The sequence below is a fragment of the Palaemon carinicauda genome, chromosome 38, assembly GCF_036898095.1.
Source record: "Palaemon carinicauda isolate YSFRI2023 chromosome 38, ASM3689809v2, whole genome shotgun sequence".
Classification (NCBI taxonomy): Eukaryota; Metazoa; Arthropoda; class Malacostraca; order Decapoda; family Palaemonidae; genus Palaemon; species Palaemon carinicauda.
This window is the reverse complement of record NC_090762.1, coordinates 47,316,871-47,321,870: the sequence shown is the minus strand read 5'-3', so window position 1 is coordinate 47,321,870 and position 5,000 is coordinate 47,316,871. Positions and strand designations below refer to the sequence as shown.

Here is a 5,000-nt window from a genome sequence, read left to right as displayed (position 1 = left end):
CTTAAATATTAAGAATAGAAATAAAAATTACAATCAAAGTAATCAGTGGCACACCAAATACTTAGACCTTATCATTAAATGAGAGAGGCGAATAAAAACATCATAAAAATCTCATAAAATGAAACTGAATACTATCAAACTCCCTTATCCCATAACTTTTTTTTTCATCCAGATCTCAATCTAAGCAAGGCTCCTCCTATGAATGATTGACTGTTAAAGGTTAAATGTGTCTGGTTTCAGTTAAACTTTCATCAGTAAGTGTTTTCTTATGCATTATTATATGTATAGATTATTTTTATACAAATAATTAACACTGCTTTCTTCATCTGGTCCCACCCGAAATATCTTAAAAACTTTAGGCGCCCCGTACATTAATCATTGAATATCTACAAAACTACAACAACAATGTTCAAATAACATTTGAAATAAATATTAAAAATCTATTGGTCTTCAATGGTAAAAAAAAAAAAAAAAAAAAAATTATATCTAACGGAAGCTACCATTCATTACAGGCGTGAATGCTTCAATCACAGTTTTCTATCTTAGTGCCAATCAAAGTATGGGCCTCACCTTCCCTTTGTTACCTCCCGTGTGGTCTAGTGGCTAGGATACGCGGCTCTCACCCGCGAGGCCCGGGTTCGATTCCCGGCACGGGAATTCCTTTTCATGTACGCTTGTACAGATTAGAGTGAAATACAAAATATATTCAAATAAAATGCTTATCTCCAAAAATTACATATCTACATTAATATGAATTCAAATATCTTGCAAATATTGTATTTACAACAGTGACCAACTTAGCATTTTCACTAAAACCACAATGCTTGTACAATTTTTCTTTATTTTGGCACCAACTGAAGTCTGCCTCCCCTCAACTCTGTTACCTCCCGTGTGGTCTAGTGGCTAGGATACGCGGCTCTCACCCGCGAGGCCCGGGTTCGATTCCCGGCACGGGAATTCCTTTTCATGTACACTTGTGCACATTAGAGTGAAATAAAAAATATATTCGAATAAAATGCTTATCTCCAAAAATTACATATCTACATTAATATGAATTCAAATATCTTGCAAATATTGTATTTACAACAGTGACCAACTTAGCATTTTCACTAAAACCACAATGCTTGTACAATTTTTCTTTATTTTGGCACCAACTGAAGTCTGCCTCCCCTCAACTCTGTTACCTCCAGTGTGGTCTAGTGGCTAGGATACGCGGCTCTCACCCGCGAGGCCCGGGTTCGATTCCCGGCACGGGAATTCCTTTTCATGTACACTCGTGCACATTAGAGTGAAATACAAAATATATTCAAGTAAAATTCATATCTCCTAAAATTACTTATCTACATTAATATGAATTCAAATATCTTGCAAATATTGTATTTACAACAGTGACCAACTTTGCATTTTCACTAACACAGAATAATGATGCTACAATTTTTTTATATTTTGGCACCAACTGAAGTCTTCCTCCCCTCAACTCTGTTACCTCCCGTGTGGTCTAGTGGCTAGGATACGCGGCTCTCACCCGCGAGGCCCGGGTTCGATTCCCGGCACGGGAATTCCTTTTCATGTACACTTGTGCACATTAGAGTGAAATAAAAAATATATTCGAATAAAATGCTTATCTCCTAAAATTACATATCTACATTAATATGAATTCAAATATCTTGCAAATATTGTATTTACAACAGTGACCAACTTTGCATTTTCACTAAAACAATAATGCTTGTACAATTTTTCTTTATTTTGGCACTAATTGAAGTCTGCCTCCCCTCAACTCTGTTACCTCCCGTGTGGTCTAGTGGCTAGGATACGCGGCTCTCACCCGCGAGGCCCGGGTTCGATTCCCGGCACGGGAATTCCTTTTCATGTAGACTTGTACAGATTGGAGTGAAATACAAAATATATTCAAATAAAATGCTTATGTCCTAAAATTACATATCTACATTAATATGAATTAAAATATCTTGCAAATATTGTATTTACAACAGTGACCAACTTGGCATTTTCACTAAAACCGAATAATGCTGCTACAATTTTTTTTATTTTGGCACCAACTGAAGTCTGCCTCCCCTCAACTCTGTTACCTCCCGTGTGGTCTAGTGGCTAGGATACGCGGCTCTCACCCGCGAGGCCCGGGTTCGATTCCCGGCACGGGAATTCCTTTTCATGTACACTTGTGCACATTAGATTGAAATACAAAATATATTCGAGTAAAATTCATATCTCCTAAAATTACATATCTACATTAATATGAATTCAAATATCTTGCAAATATTGTATTTACAACAGTGACCAACTTTGCATTTTCACTAAAACCACAATGCTTGTACAATTTTTCTTTATTTTGGCACCAATTGAAGTCTGCCTCCCCTCAACTCTGTTACCTCCCGTGTGGTCTAGTGGCTAGGATACGCGGCTCTCACCCGCGAGGCCCGGATTCGATTCCCGGCACGGGAATTCCTTTTCATGTAGACTTGTACAGATTGGAGTGAAATACAAAATATATTGAAATACAATGCTTATGTCCTAAAATTACATATCTACATTAATATGAATTCAAATATCATGCAAATATTGTATATACAACAGTGACCAACTTTGCATTTTCACTAAAACAGAATAATGCTTGTACAATTTTTCTTTATTTTGGCACCAATTGAAGTCTGCCTCCCCTTAACTCTGTTACCTCCCGTGTGGTCTAGTGGCTAGGATACGCGGCTCTCACCCGCGAGGCCCGGGTTCGATTCCCGGCACGGGAATTCCTTTTCATGTAGACTTGTGCACATTAGAGTGAAATACAAAATATATTCAAGTAGAATTCATATCTCCTAAAATTACATGTCTACATTAATATGAATTCAAATATCTTGCAAATATTGTATTTACAACAGTGACCAACTTTGCATTTTCACTAAAACAATAATGCTTATACAATTTTTCTTTATTTTGGCACCAATTGAAGTCTGCCTCCCCTCAACTCTGTTACCTCCCGTGTGGTCTGGTGGCTAGGATACGCGGCTCTCACCCGCGAGGCCCGGGTTCGATTCCCGGCACGGGAATTCCTTTTCATGTAGACTTGTGCACATTAGAGTGAAATACAAAATATATTCGAGTAAAATTCATATCTCCTAAAATTACATATCTACATTAATATGAATTAAAATATCTTGCAAATATTGTATTTACAACAGTGACCAACTTTGCATTTTCACTAAAACCACAATGCTTGTACAATTTTTCTTTATTTTGGCACCAATTGAAGTCTGCCTCCCCTCAACTCTGTTACCTCCCATGTAGTCTAGTGGCTAGGATACGCGGCTCTCACCCGCGAGGCCCGGGTTCGATTCCCGGCACGGGAATTCCTTTTCATGTAGACTTGTGCATATTTGAGTGAAATACAAAATATATTCAAGTAGAATTCATATCTCCTAAAATTACATGTCTACATTTATATGAATTCAAATATCTTGCAAATATTGTACGTATACAACAGTGACCAACTTTGCATTTTCACTAAAACAATAATGCTTATACAATTTTTCTTTATTTTGGCACCAATTGAAGTCTGCCTCCCCTCAACTCTGTTACCTCCCGTGTGGTCTGGTTGCTAGGATACGCGGCTCTCACCCGCGAGGCCCGGGTTCGATTCCCGGCACGGGAATTCCTTTTCATGTACACTTGTGCACATTAGAGTGAAATACAATATATATTCGAATAAAATGCTTATGTCCTAAAATTACATATCTACATTAATATGAATTCAAATATCTTGCAAATATTGTATTTACAACAGTGACCAACTTTGCATTTTCACTAAAACAGAATAATGCTGCTACAATTTTTTTTATTTTGGCACCAACTGAAGTCTTCCTCCCCTCAACTCTGTTACCTCCCGTGTGGTCTAGTGGCTAGGATACGCGGCTCTCACCCGCGAGGCCCGGGTTCGATTCCCGGCACGGGAATTCCTTTTCATGTAGACTTGTACAGATTGGAGTGAAATACAAAATATATTCAAAGTAAAATGCTTATGTCCTAAAATTACATATCTACATTAATATGAATTCAAATATCTTGCAAATATTGTATATACAACAGTGACCAACTTTGCATTTTCACTAAAACAGAATAATGCTTGTACAATTTTTCTTTATTTTGGCACCAATTGAAGTCTCCTCCCCTTAACTCTGTTACCTCCCGTGTGGTCTAGTGGCTAGGATACGCGGCTCTCACCCGCGAGGCCCGGGTTCGATTCCCGGCACGGGAATTCCTTTTCATGTACACTTGTGCACATTAGAGTGAAATACAAAATATATTCGAATAAAATTCATATCTCCTAAAAGAACATATCTACATTAATATGAATTCAAATATCTTGCAAATATTGTATTTACAACAGTGACCAACTTTGCATTTTCACTAAAACAGAATAATGCTTCTAATATTTTTCTTTATTTTGGCACCAATTGAAGTCTGCCTCCCCTTAACTCTGTTACCTCCCGTGTGGTCTAGTGGCTAGGATACGCGGCTCTCACCCGCGAGGCCCGGGTTCGATTCCCGGCACGGGAATTCCTTTTCATGTACACTCGTGCACATTAGAGTGAAATACAAAATATATTCAAGTAAAATCATATCTCCTAAAATTACATATCTACATTAATATGAATTCAAATATCTTGCAAATATTGTATTTACAACAGTGACCAACTTTGCATTTTCACTAAAACAGAATAATGCTTCTAATATTTTTCTTTATTTTGGCACCAACTGAAGTCTTCCTCCCCTCAACTCTGTTACCTCCCGTGTGGTCTAGTGGCTAGGATACGCGGCTCTCACCCGCGAGGCCCGGGTTCGATTCCCGGCACGGGAATTCATTTTCATGTACACCTGTGCACATTAGAGTGTAAAATTCATATCTCCTAAAATTACATATCTACATTAATATGAATCAAATATCTTGCAAATATTGTATTTACAACAGTGAAACTTTGCATCACTAC

At 37.7% G+C, this 5,000-nt stretch overlaps 10 non-coding genes across 10 annotated transcripts; all 10 read left to right on the top strand.

The window, feature by feature from the left end:
• The first annotated feature begins 585 nt into the window (after positions 1–585).
• Positions 586–657, top strand: TRNAE-CUC (transfer RNA glutamic acid (anticodon CUC)). The gene has a single exon. It is a non-coding gene; the product is annotated as a tRNA-Glu (tRNA).
• A 228-nt stretch (positions 658–885) lies between these two features.
• TRNAE-CUC (transfer RNA glutamic acid (anticodon CUC)) lies at positions 886–957 on the top strand. Its single transcript has one exon. It is a non-coding gene; the product is annotated as a tRNA-Glu (tRNA).
• A 530-nt stretch (positions 958–1,487) lies between these two features.
• TRNAE-CUC (transfer RNA glutamic acid (anticodon CUC)) lies at positions 1,488–1,559 on the top strand. Its single transcript has one exon. It is a non-coding gene; the product is annotated as a tRNA-Glu (tRNA).
• Positions 1,560–1,787: 228 nt separating this feature from the next.
• TRNAE-CUC (transfer RNA glutamic acid (anticodon CUC)) lies at positions 1,788–1,859 on the top strand. Its single transcript has one exon. It is a non-coding gene; the product is annotated as a tRNA-Glu (tRNA).
• Positions 1,860–2,088: 229 nt separating this feature from the next.
• On the top strand, positions 2,089–2,160 carry TRNAE-CUC (transfer RNA glutamic acid (anticodon CUC)). The gene has a single exon. It is a non-coding gene; the product is annotated as a tRNA-Glu (tRNA).
• A 530-nt stretch (positions 2,161–2,690) lies between these two features.
• On the top strand, positions 2,691–2,762 carry TRNAE-CUC (transfer RNA glutamic acid (anticodon CUC)). The gene has a single exon. It is a non-coding gene; the product is annotated as a tRNA-Glu (tRNA).
• A 1,131-nt stretch (positions 2,763–3,893) lies between these two features.
• TRNAE-CUC (transfer RNA glutamic acid (anticodon CUC)) lies at positions 3,894–3,965 on the top strand. Its single transcript has one exon. It is a non-coding gene; the product is annotated as a tRNA-Glu (tRNA).
• Positions 3,966–4,195: 230 nt separating this feature from the next.
• TRNAE-CUC (transfer RNA glutamic acid (anticodon CUC)) lies at positions 4,196–4,267 on the top strand. The gene has a single exon. It is a non-coding gene; the product is annotated as a tRNA-Glu (tRNA).
• Positions 4,268–4,497: 230 nt separating this feature from the next.
• Positions 4,498–4,569, top strand: TRNAE-CUC (transfer RNA glutamic acid (anticodon CUC)). Its single transcript has one exon. It is a non-coding gene; the product is annotated as a tRNA-Glu (tRNA).
• Positions 4,570–4,798: 229 nt separating this feature from the next.
• On the top strand, positions 4,799–4,870 carry TRNAE-CUC (transfer RNA glutamic acid (anticodon CUC)). Its single transcript has one exon. It is a non-coding gene; the product is annotated as a tRNA-Glu (tRNA).
• The last annotated feature ends 130 nt before the right edge of the window (positions 4,871–5,000 follow it).